At 45.1% G+C, this 13,123-nt stretch overlaps 1 long non-coding RNA gene across 2 annotated transcripts; it reads left to right on the plus strand.

The window, feature by feature from the left end:
- Positions 2,629 to 5,137, plus strand: LOC100511891. 2 transcript variants are annotated; one of them, XR_002347110.1, is made up of 3 exons: positions 2,629 to 2,702; positions 3,179 to 3,292; positions 4,177 to 5,137. It is a non-coding gene; the product is annotated as an uncharacterized LOC100511891 (long non-coding RNA). The 2 variants fall into 2 exon arrangements; XR_002347109.1 differs by lacking the exon at positions 2,629 to 2,702 and having other exon boundaries at positions 2,867 to 3,292.

Here is a 13,123-nt window from a genome sequence, read left to right on the forward strand (position 1 = left end):
ACTTTTATTATTATTATTATTATTGTCTTTCTCTCTTTTCAGGGCCGATCCTGCGGCATATGGAAGTTCCCAGGCTAGGGTTCCAATTGGAGCTGTAGCCACCAGCCTAAGCCAGGGCCATAGCAACTCGGGATCTGAACTGCGTCTGCAACCTACACCACAGCTCAAGGCAATGCTGGATCCTTAACCCACTGAGCGAGGCCAGGGATTGAACCTGTGGCCTCATGGATGCCAGTCAGGTTCATTAACTGCTGACCCATGATGGGAACTCCATAAAGTAACTACTAACTTTTTTTTTTTTGTCTTTTTGCCTTTTCTAGGGCCGCTCCTGTGGCATATGGAGGTTCCCAGGCTAGGGGTCTAATTGGAGATGTAGCCACTGGCTTACGCCACAGCCACAGCAACAGCAACGCCAGATCCGAGCCACATCTGCAACCTACACTGCAGCTCACAGCAACGCTGGGTCCTTAACCCACTGAGCAAGGCCAGGGATCGAACCTGCAATCTCATGGTTAGTCGGATTCGTTAACCACTGCACCACGACGGGAACTCCAGTAACTACTAACTTTTAAAGTAGACACTGACATTCTTTTTTTTTCTTCTTCTTTTTAGGCTGCACCTGCGGCGTATGGAAGAACCCAGGCTAGGGGTTGATTGGGAGCTATAGCCGCTGGTCTACACCACAGCCACAGCAACGCCAGACCAGAGCCTCAGCTTTGAATCACACCACAGCTCACGGCATCGCCGGATCCTTAACCCACTGAGTGAGGTCAGGGATTGAACCCGCATCATCATGGATGCTAGTCGGGTTCGTTACCCCTAAGCCACAATATGAACTCCTGAGCCACAGACATTCTTAAGCAGATCTATATCTTTAGCAGATTTTCATGTGATGGAGAATAGCACATGCCCGGGGCAATGGTAAATATTGACAGATAGGCTCTTCAAGTTAGACAGTCTTCATTAACTTTAGAGGGAGCAAAATGGAGTGTTTGGTTTTTTATTGAGTGTGCACTTTTCAAGGATCACTCCTGTTGAAAAGCTCTACTGCAAAACAAAAATGTGTGAGTAAATAATAAAATAAATATACAGTTTTAAACTATCCAAAAATGATGATACCACAGCAAGCAGATTGAAACGACCCTCTATTTGCTCTATTGTAGGTTTCTCAGTCCCTGTTTCTCACACACACATTTCCTTTATACGTGACTTATAATTTCTCACATTTTGCATTGACTCAGTTGACTCATGGCTTTATTCCCAACTTCCTGTTTCTATCACCTCTTTCCTGGATTTCTGTTACTCTTTCCTTCTTTAAAACATCTCATCTCCACAGCTTCAGGAGTGTACTTGCAAAACGGTTAACGTCACTCTCTACAGAAAAACCTCCGATGGCTTCCTCCAAGTTTGAATGAAATCTTATTTCTTACAGTGGCCTAAGATGTCCTGTCCCAATAAGACAGAAGCCCAGCTACAGATGTAATTTTAAGTTTTCTAGTAGGCATATTAAAAAAATTAGAAATCGTAAAATTAATTTTGATGGTATACTTTATTTAACCCAATATATCTAAAATATTATTTCAGCATGTAATGAACAGTTACTAACGAGCAAGTAAATTTTTTTTTTGGCTTTTCTAGGGCCCCACCCTCGGCATTTGGAGGTTCCCAGGTTAGGGGTCTAATCGGAGCTGTAGCTGAAGGCCTATGCCAGAGCCACAGCAACGTGAGATCTGAGCCTCACCTGTGACCTTCACGGCAAGGCTGGATCCTTAACCCACTGAGTGAGGCCAGGGATCAAACCCACAACCTCACAGTTCCTAGTCAGATTCGTTATCCACTGAGCCACAACAGGAACTCCAATTTTGTTTTGTTTTGTTCTAAATGTTTGAAATTGACCTACAGCCCATCTATTTAGACTACTCGCATTTCATAGTGTCAACAGCCATATATGCCCGGAGGCTACCATGTATGACAATGCAGGTCTAAGCAGATAGATGCTTAGAGTTTGGTCCCTACTGGCCTCTTCAGTCCCACTTTATAATATTCTCACCTTTTTCTCTTTTACCTGTGCTGTTCTTTTATGTTTCTCAAACTAGCCAAGCTAATCCCACCTAAGAAACTTTCTTTGCCCTCGCCCGTGTATCTTCCTGGAACCAGCTTCCCAACTTCTCCCAGTTTTTTAAGTCATAAGCTTTAAAAAAAAAAAAAAAAATCAGGTTTGAGCTTAAGTAACCTCTTTTCTGACTCCTCATTGCCTCACTGCGCTATCTCTGCCACGTGTCCTCAGTCTCACTGTCTTCATGAGTCACCAGGACCTGAATAACCTTTCGTCTTTCTTCACTGTCATTTTCTCCATTTATTTGCTTAATGTTAAATAAGTGGAATGGACATTTCATTGCTCCCTTCAGCACTCTCTTCCTAGCACCTGGAATAATTCCTCCCACAGGTTAGGCTTGGCTTGGTGAATAGCACGGACTGCTGGCTGGCTGCTCAGGGAGTGGGGTGGGCTATAGCTCCAGGGCAAGTGTTTGTTCTTCAGCTCCTCCCCTCCCCTTCCCTCTCCTCCAGGCTTTCCTCATTATCTTCTGATCTTCTCTTTTACTTTCCACCCCTCCTTTCTCTCCCCTCCCTGCCCCCTTCAGCTCTCCTTTTAGGGTGAATCCTGAGGTTCTCCTTGGAGTCCTACTCTTCAGAAGAAAAGGGTGGGTGGGAGGGTGAGGGCTCTGTGGGGGGAGGGGGCAGGATGGAGCAAGGGTGGGCAGTGCTCACTCCTTCCAGAATTCCATTTACCTGTTCTGCTCCTGCAGATGCTATTCACGTGCAACACATACATTTTCAATGGTGTCCGCTGTGTTGGGGTGGCAGTCAGTTGGCAAGTGGGTCAGGGGAGCTGCAGTGAAGGACTTGACCTCCTTCCTCCAGTGGCACAGTCCCTCCCTGGGAGGACAGGGAGAGCCCTCTGTGCTCAGGCGCAGACCCTAGAGGTGCACATGCCTTCTTCCAAAAGCAAGCCAAGCACCGAAAATCACACACAGCCTTCAGCACTTTCATTAGGTGGTGGGAGCTGGGCAGTGTCCAGGCGCACCTGGCTCACAGGTGCGCTTCCTCTCCTGACCAGCAGGAGAGGAAGCAGGGCTTGGGCCAGAACAGCCTTATTTATGCTGGTTTGACTTTCCAGCTCTAGAATGTTTCCAGTGTCAACGAGTCAGCGCCAGTGGGGTTTGTGAGAGCGGGAAAAGCTTCTGCCAGACTCAAGGCAGCCAGCAGTGCTTTCTGAGGAAGGTCTATGAAGGTAGGTGGGGCCTGAGAAGTCCCCTGGGTGACCTTTGCCTGAGGTTAGGGGCTGGCAGAAGGGTTCCAGGGTGGGGGATGGAATGAGCCCTCCATGGGACCCCCATGAGAGACTGGGCTCCAAGGACAAGGCAGGGTGGCTGCAGGACTCAGGGAGGTGGCCCCTCAGGAACCGTGGGAGTAGGAGCAGCATAGAAACGAGGTTAGTTTCCTCCTTTTAACCTAAGTTATCATCTTGTTCTGGTACTAGGCTGCCTGCCTCTTGCCATTAACTGGGATGGTGGCCTAGCTGAAGTGGGGATCTTCTGTTTAACTCCTGAGAGTAACTGGAATTGAGCTGCTGAAAGTCCCCTGAGTGAGACCTGACTGTGATAGGGTTTTGGGGAACTAGGTTCAGGGTTGGCAGAGAAAAAGGGAGAGGGTAGAGAGGGCAATTTCTTTTCATCCTCTCTTGTTTGGGGAGGTGGGTTGAATTCTGAGCTTGCAGAACTATCCTAGGAGAGCAAAGGAGGGGGTGCTACATCCAGCATCTCATTCCCGGGAGGCAGATATTCACCCTAAACAAGAACATCAGTCTTCAATCTCCCTAGTGGCTCAGAGGATGAAGGATCTGGTGGTTGTCACTGCTGTGGCTTGGGTCACTGCTGTGGCACAGGTTTGATCCCTGGCCCAGGAAGTTCCACATGTGGGGAGGCAGGGGGGTGGGCACGGCCAGAATGAATAAGTGTGAGTGCTCCATGGGATGTGCTTTTTTCCCCTCATCCTTTGATTTGTTTGTTGATGCATTGATTCTCTGATTTGTTAAAGACATGCTGGGCCCCACACAAATGGGCCTGCAACCTGGGTTCTGTGGCCTGACTTACCCTCTTTTGTACTTCTTTCCAGGTGACACCGTTTCCTATGGACACCAGGGTTGTAGCAGCCTATGCGTTCCTATGAAATTCTTTAGACCCAACGTTACTGTGGATTTTAGATGCTGCCATGACTCACCTTTCTGCAACAAGTTCTAAGGACAGGGTTCAGCTTTTGCCCTGATCTGGTGGATAAAGCTAATTCAGGATTCCTTTCAACTACCGTAATCTCCAAGACTCTGTGATATGAATACTTTTCCCCTAGAAAAAGCAGTCTCAGACCCGTTTTGTTTTCAGGCCCCTTTCCTTCATTGAGAGATGCCCCTGAGATAGTATTTGAAACCAAATTGGGGTGAAGATTGGTGGCCATAGCTAGGTCCAAGGGTACAGTCTCTCTTATCAGGCCCTAATCCGCAGTCACATTGATTGTTGCTTAAAAAGGCAGGGTCTGTGGAATATTGAATTTGGGATTCTGTGTGTTCTGGAGGCAGGAGCTGAAGGTAGTGGGAGCATCCTCCAAAGCTGAACAGTGGGAGTGTGAGGGGCCCCTAAATATCATGTTGCTTGAGTGGACTAACTGTTGTAACATAAACCTCTTAAGTATCAGTGGCTTAAGTCAATAAAATGGAGTCACTTATGTCAAAGTGATCTAAGATGGAGCTGGGATGCCATTAAAGTGGAGGAACACATCCACCCCTGAACATAAACTTTGCAGCATCAATTTTGGATCTGCCATCCTGAGACCACCTGGAATTTGTCTTCTTTACTCCCTAGAAACCACAGGTTCGCAACCAGTCCTTGGCCAGCAAGTGACTGAAGGCCTGCGGCACCAATCATCACTCTGTATAGGTTAGGGGACTTCTCTGGACTATCTTTGTTGCCTTTATAAGCCCACACTATTTTCTATTTCCCTCAGAGCACATTTGAGTTGCCATTCCAATCAGTGCCTCCAAATTGCAATTCTAAACACTTGAAATAAACTTTTTTTCCTCTTATTTGCAGCCTTCTGCATTTCTTGGTTAACAGTTATCACCTGGTAATGGTCTCCAGACAGCCATAACTTCCTTTGCATTCACAGGTCACACCCAGTCTCACAGTATACCACAGGCTGCGTGGGAGCATGGGTGGGCACATCTCAATGGTGCAAACAGTGTGAACCTTACAAGACTCTCCTCTCTCTGGTATGGGTTGATTGGATCAGAGGTGGACACTTGACCCAAGCTGAACCAATAAAATTCTCTTTTCTGGCAATTTCTTATTAGATTTTAGAAACAAATTTTTTGAACGTCGTTAGAACTGTAATACGAGGAGTTCCTGTTATGGCTCAGTGGTTAACGAATCCAACTAGGAAGCATGAGGTTGTGGGTTCGATCCCTGGCCTTGCTCAGTGAGTTAAGGATCCAGTGTTGCCGTGAGCTAGGGTGTAGGATGCAAATGCAGCTCGGATCTGGCATTGCTGTGGCAGAGGCTGGCAGCTGTAGCTCCGATTAGACCCCTAGCCTGGGAACCTTCATATGCCGCAGGTGTGGGACTAGAAAAGACAAAAAGAAAAAAAAAAATAGAACTGTAATACAAAACTGCTACACGAAACCCAGCTGCTATGGGGTGTCCATCTTCAGTCATGTGATGGAGAACCAGAGAAAATCCATTTGCAAAGACAGAAAACTGAAGCAAACATGAGAAAGCAGAAGCATCAATGTGTGAGAGAGTCTGAAGTTCTGATGTCATTATAGTTTTGAATTCTGCTTCCCATCCCCCACCCCCAGCAAAGGCCAGAAAAAATTCCTGCCCAGGGGTTCCATGAGTTGATGCAAATTGTGAAAAATGTCATCTACCATATCAGTAAACAAAAGATGTTGTGACCATCAAGCCATCAGCCACTGCTCGCCCCTGACTGCACACTGAGCAGATTCAGGATGGAGAAAAACAGGATACCGCCCTAGATAAGGTGCATATCAAAGGAATGATTTCAGTTAGCCCAGACTCTTGTATCTTTCCCCATATAGAAAAGTGCTAAATTCATTTACTTTAGGTGTCTGTTTTTCTCTAACAGTAATCTTTTGATGTTCAGACTACCAGTTTTTGTTTTTGTTTTATACAAAAACTCCTACTTACCCAGGTTCCTTCTTTACTTCTGGAACAGTCCCTCAGAGCTATCTGAGAGCCTGTTTGCTGGGCTTAAGTCCTCAGTATGTCCACTGAATGAAACATAATTCTCAACCTTTAGGTTGTGCATTTTTCTCCAGTTAACAAAATCATTCTAATCCCCCAACTCTTTCTTTTGCTTGAGGTAGCTTGACTGGGATTGATGTTTGGATGTGTGAAAAAGTGAGCTACTGACAAGTGGCTGAAAAAAGCCCTACGATAAAAAGCAAAACCCAGCTGTTGGGGGAGAAACTGTCTCTAGTTGCTTGGTGGTGTAAGTGAATACATAGGGAAATGGAACCAGTTAAAACCACTGGGGAAATGTTGGGAGGAAACATTGAGTCGGGGTCGGTATCCTTGAGCCCAGATTTGTAGGCTGCCCCCCTTTCTCAGAGCATTTCTCCCATTTAGGATTTGTTTCCTAAGGAGAAAGCAGTGTGGAAAGGCTGGAACATTTTCATCCCGTAGGACAGACAGGCCTGGGGGAGTGAGGAGGAGTGGCAGTGAGTCCAGGGCTTGAGTCTGTTGGATAAATTGCTTGATATTAGAGCAAGGCTCCCCACCCCACTCCCCAGGGAAGGGCAGTCAGTGTGCAAACATGATTTATCACTAGAGGTGCCCTTTACATGGGCTCTATTTTGGCACCTTGGACTGAAAAGATTGGAAACCCACTCAAGTTAACTTCAGTAAAGGAGATTTACTGTTCAGGAGAGTTTTCTAGAAACAAGTGCAGAAACTCAGCTAAGCCTCATAGGAACAGGAGGTGCACCAGGCAGGCTTCCCTCTCCAAGCCATGGTCTCTTATTTCAAGCTCAACATCCTCAAAAGAAACTCATCATCTCTCCTGAAAATGACTGTATCCATGATGCGCAGTGTTTTGAGAATATTGTTTCATACATTTTGCCTGGTTTTGTCAATGTTTGGGGCAAGAAGGTAAATCTAGTTTCTGTCACACTCACACCACCTTGAGGTAGAGGATCAGATTCTATTTGATTAAAAACCTCTTCTCTTACACCCACTATCTTTTTTGTCAAGCCATTTGGACAATCCCTCCATCCCCCTCTTCTTGTGTCTGTAGTGTAGTTGGACGCCCTACTCAGTTTTAGCAGGCGTGGTTCCATCTCAGGGCTGCCCGCTCGCCTGAGGAGAATCAGATGGGGTGTTCTGAGGTGTTTTTAGTTGTCTCCTGAAATTTTCCTGCAGAATTTCAGAGAACTTGTCTATTCCCAGGAAGGGCGTGTGAGTATTGCGGCCACCAAAAAAGAGAGTACCTTGGTCTGAGGTAGGCTCTGGACATGGCGGTCTAAGACAGGGAAGGAAGAAAGAAGGGGGGTAGGAAGGAGATTAAGGGGCAGCAAAGTCTATCTGCCCAGTCCAGCTTTATGGAGCAGGAGAGATTTTAGGATCTGTCTGCAGAGAGAAGTCACTGGGTTTTTCAGAATTTCTAGTGGAAAAGTGGGAACTTAGAATTTTTCAGAGGGAGCTAACTAAGAGTTGGAGGAATTCCTGACAGTGACAGCTGAGAGGAATCAGGAGGGGCTTCAAAAGGACTGTCCCCTCGTCACATCTGTAATGAGACCAACCTACAAATCCAGTTGTTGGGGAGGGGGATGTTTGTTAGCCAGGGATCCTCAGCAGTGCAGCAGAGTGGAAGGGGTCACCCCCCTGAAATATGTAGGAGGGGAAGGGTCAGTGTTCATCCAGAGTCCAGGAAGGTCAGTTTGCTCTTTCACCAACTACCCTCCCAGGACCATGACCACCGAGGATTTATCCCCCAAGCCCAGGTGGATAATGGGGCCCTGTTCTAGTCTCCTCATCTTCCTTATTCTCAGATGTTCTCTAGATCCCAGGCCTTTCCAGCTCTTGCTCAATGAGAAAATTCATCCTGTTGTGCACAGCTGCCCTGCTCTGCATTTTGAGATGAGTCCCAGTGTTGGATGTAGGGTAGCGTGAGCTAGAGTAGAACACTGCTGGTGGCTATGGGGGAGCCTCCCAAAACCTGACTGGGTACCCCACTCTCCACAGCATTATGGGTTCTACATGCTCAAGAGTTTCCTCATCCTTCCCATGATCATGGTTTGGGTTCCCCTGAAGCAGACCCTGAGACAAGAGTTCTAATCTGATAGTGTATTAAAGAGTTGTTGGCATAGAATCTTGGTAGGTATTTGGGAAGTGAGACAGTGAAGGAAAGAAAGCCAGTCAAGGTTGTAACAGCAGCCAGCTGCCTCTGGAATTCAGTCCTGCTGGGAAACTCTGGGAGAGAGGGTTGGATATATATCAGAATATCCCAATGGAAAGACAAGAAAATGAAGGATTTTACCCCCTAACTCCCCATTGAGCACTGGTTGAGGGTTGCTCCTAGGCACATTAACTCGATGGCACTCTGGCTTGCCCAGCATGCAGGTTGAGTGTATTCCGATGGCCAGAAAAGAGACATCAGGCACAGAGCTGTAGGTTTTGGCCACAAGCCTTTGGGATAGAGAGGTAGTGCTGAGAGGAGGATGTGGACAGGGCACCAGTGATGTCCACTGGACCTATCATCTCTCTCACACAGCCTCCTCTTCTTTCAAGGCTGCTAACTTCATTCTTCTCAGTCCTGCTTTTTCCTAAGCATAGACTAGACTGCTCTTCTTCCATTTTATCTGCTTTCCTACAGTGGCCTAAGAAAGCACTGGTTTGGAGTTCCCACTGTGGTGCAACAGGATCGGTGGCATATTGGGAGCACTAGGACATGGACACAGGTTCAATCCCTGGCCCAGCACAGTGGGTTAAGGATCCGGCATTGCAGCAGCTGTAACTTGGGTCATGACTGCAGTTAGCATCTGATTCCTGGCGCAGGAACTCCTTATGTCACGGGGAGGCCAAAAATGAAAATAAATAAATAAATAAATAAGCACTGGCTTGAAACTTGATAGGAAAATCTCGGGGTGAATTGAGGAAGCAAGGGGTGGAATTATCTTTAGAAAGAGGCATGTGATCTAATTGTGGCACAATGAATACCCATTTCTCATCCACCTATGCTTGACTGATAATTAGGAATTTCACCCAAAGCTGCATTTCAACAAAGTTATTGACTATCACTAAAATGTATCCAGTTCTTGAGATTGCATTTTTGTCTTCACATGAAGTGGCCAACAATAATAACAATATCATAAATTGCATGTATCAAAAGCAGAACTCCTGCCTGCATTATATCTTTTTACTCTCATAGCTCTATAAGGGAGGTACTATTATTATCCCCATGTTATAGATGAGGGAACTAAGCCTAGGGAGGTGTAATAGGTTCCCCTAACTATAGTAGCAGATTTCCACCCGGACAACCTGTCTCTAAAGCTCACAAGGGAGTTCCCATTGTGGCACAGCAGAAACGAATCCGACTAGTAACCATGAGGTTGTGGGTTCAATCCCTGGCCTCACTCAGTGGGTTAAAGATCCGGCATTGCCATGAGCTATGGTGTAGGTCACAGATGTGACTCGGATCCTGTGTTGCTGTGGCTGTGGCATAGGCCAGCAGCTGTAGCTCCGGTTGGACCCCTAGCCTGGGAACCTCCATATGCCATGTGTGCGGCCCTAAAAAGACAAAAAGACAAAAACAAAAACAAAAACAAAAACAAAAAAAAAGAAAACTACTCCTGATTCTAATCCTAACATATTAGGATCCTACTACTAATATATGTATTTTTCATTATCTCCCATGGAACCAGTTAGTAATCCTGAGTGTTTGGCTCCATAACTTGCAGTACCAACCAGGGAAAAGTCCTTTTTTCTTGTATGGGTGACTTGAGGGATAAGATTTGGCAAAATGAGAGTGTAATGATTAAGCTTAAGACTCTAGAAATAGACTGACTTGGGAATGAGGATAAGCTCTAGCATTTGGGGTCGGGGATGGGGGGTGGGCATGGTATGCAGAAGCTTGCTATGGGATCTCAGTTCCCAGACCAAGGATTGAACCCAGTTTGCAGCAGTGAAAGTGCCAAGTCCTAACCACTTGATCACCAGGGAACCCTAGCATTTGAAAACTGTGTAACTAGAAAAGCTACTTAGCTTCTCTAAGCCTCAGTTTCCCTCCCTGTAATCATATAGTATTTCCTCCACAGGCTCATTATAAAAATTGAGACAATGCACGTCAAGTCTCAGCATAGTGCCTGGCATACGGTAAAGTTTCAGTGACAGAGAAAGTATATGTATGTGTGCATGATGCGATTGGGGCCTTTAGAAGAAGAGACATCAGAGCTTCTCCTCTCTCTGCAATGTTAGGAGACAAGGAGAATCTACAACCCACAAAGGTGTCCTTATCAGAACCCAACCATGATGGCACCTGATCTCAGATTTGCAGGATTCAGAAATGTGAGCAATACGTTTCTGTTGTTCAAGCTACCCAGACTAAGGTATTATGGCAGCTAAAGCTGACAAATATGGTGGCCAAGCAACATGGTCTCATAAAACCCCCCTGTTAAACCCCCAGAATCTCAAAACCCCTGTGTACACAAATGTTATTCATTACTTTGGAGGTGAAGGGTAAATTCAGAAAAGAGGCTTAATTCCTTTTGGGTGTTGGTGTGCTTACAGACTCAAGTGGAACTATGGAAGGTGAAATGCTGTGAGGTCATGAGTCCATTGAAAGGGAGAACTTGAGAGAGCATGTAAAATGCTGTACACATCCATACACATGAGAGCAGCATCTCCAGATAAACAGAAGGCTTTCCTGGTTTGGGGAATGCATGCCCAAGGCAGAGGTACTTAGGCTAGACTGTGGTTGTGCTTGGGCTAATCTGTGCTGATCAGCTCCTTCAGCAGAGACAGAATCCCATGGACACTGGGCTCCCATCCAGGTAGCACCTGCCAGAGGACAGATGTCATAGAAATGAGTCTTTCCTTGGGAGGTACAGAGCCAGCACCTGGGGAGGAATATTTTGTGTCGAGCTGCACCTCTGCAAATATGCAGCAGAGTTAGCAGGTCTCTGAACCTCCATATGCCACAGGCATGTCCCTAAAAAGGCAAAAAAAAAAAAAAAAAAAAGAAAGAAGGAAGGAAATAAAAAAACTGCTATGTCATATATTCATTATTTAACTTTTTTGACAAAACGTGAAAAGAACTGCCAAAGTGTTATCCAAAGTGGTTATACCATTTTGTATCTTTATGATGTATGGGGGTTCCAATGTGGTTTTGATTTGCATTTCACCAATGACTATTTTCCTTCCCAAAGCATGGCTTACTTGGTTCCAATGCCTCCTTCATCTTGCTTATCTTCTCTCTGTCAACATACTTCTGAGTGAGTGAGTGCCCAGCAAGGTACAACAGGCAAGAGAATCAAGGCTGGGATCAAACAGTTTCCCTGGAAAATGTGGCACCTACACAATTTCCTAGAGCCTATTTCAGACTATTAACTGTTCAAGAGCAGTCCCCCACCCTCCCACTATATATTGTCTTCTGCCATCATTTCTCTTTCTTCTGGACCATGTTGGCTCCCCAGCCCAATCAGCCCTTCAATCAATTGCTCTATGCCAGTTCCATTGTCTTTTCTTCCACAAATATGACAGTGAAAACCCTGGTATTTAGCACGGAGATGAAACACTAGGCGGTAAAGACATGCTTGATCAGGGAAGGAGGGTTAGAAGGGAGTTTAGAAGCAGAGCTGTGAATCAATGAAAGGATTTGGTTTTTATCATTTGTTGGCTCAAGTCAAATATATAGACATTTATGGACAGCAGGAAGATCTTAATCTGTTCATAGGCACAGATCCAAACTCTCCTTCCACGGAAGACTGCAGTGAAAATGTGTGGAGCAAGCAGCTTCCCAAGTAGTGGGGGATGGAAAGGGGTCTCTGAGTTTAACTACTGGGGAACTATATGCAAATAGACCCAGATGTTGGGGCTGGGCTTAATCTTAGTAAATTTTTGAAAAATTTGGAAGGTAGCTTGCAAACAATGTAAAATGAAGATAGATGTTTTAGGGTGTTAAAAGTTCTAGTTTTTGAAGATCAGTGTGATTAGCAAAAAAGGCTGGGAAGATTAAAATGTGATATGCTTTGGGAAAGACAAAGTGATATACTTAGGAAGCTGTGTATTAAGATTCTAGATGGTAATCTGGTATTGACTTCAGGCCTGTTCTCTAAAGGTACTGGCTCAGTGTGAAGCTATATCCCAGAGAGCCTCAAAAGGAGGATATAGGAAAAAGGTATGGTCAGTGTGTCCTTGAATTAAAACAATGGCTCATTAACATATCAAGTAGTTCTTTATTCTCATCCAGAGATGTGAAGGACTGATGCAATCTAGGTAAAACCTAAAATCTACTTTATCTTGAAAGGGACTGGGTCTGAAAAGCAATGAGAGTAAAGTCTGAATAATGATCACCTTAGTAGGTTATATTTCTGAAATTCTTTCTTTAAAATTGTCTTTGTAGCTAGGTTATAAAGCCCATAAGAAAATAAACTTTCATTATTTTGTAACTATACCGATTTTTCCCCCAAATGATATTCTTCAGTTAGATCCTTCACCTTATTCACCAGACTTAGCTCCTGACACTCTATTCAGCAATTACTTTTGAGGGCCTATTATGCGCTATTTTTGAAATGGAGTTTTTTTTTTCTTTCAATTTTTTTATTTTCCCACTGTACAGCAAGGGGATCAAGTTATCCTTACATGTATACATTACAATCACATTTTTTCCCCCACCCTTTGTTCTGTTGCAACATGAGTATCTAGACAAAGTTCTCAATGCTATTCAGCAGGACCTCCTTGTAAATCTATTCTTCTTTTTTTTTTTTTTTTTTGTCTTTTTGCCTTTTCTAGGGCCACTTCCGCGGCATATGGAGATTCCCAGGCTAGGGGTTTAA

This window comes from Sus scrofa, chromosome 9 (genome assembly GCF_000003025.6).
Source record: "Sus scrofa isolate TJ Tabasco breed Duroc chromosome 9, Sscrofa11.1, whole genome shotgun sequence".
Lineage (NCBI taxonomy): Eukaryota > Metazoa > Chordata > Mammalia > Artiodactyla > Suidae > Sus > Sus scrofa.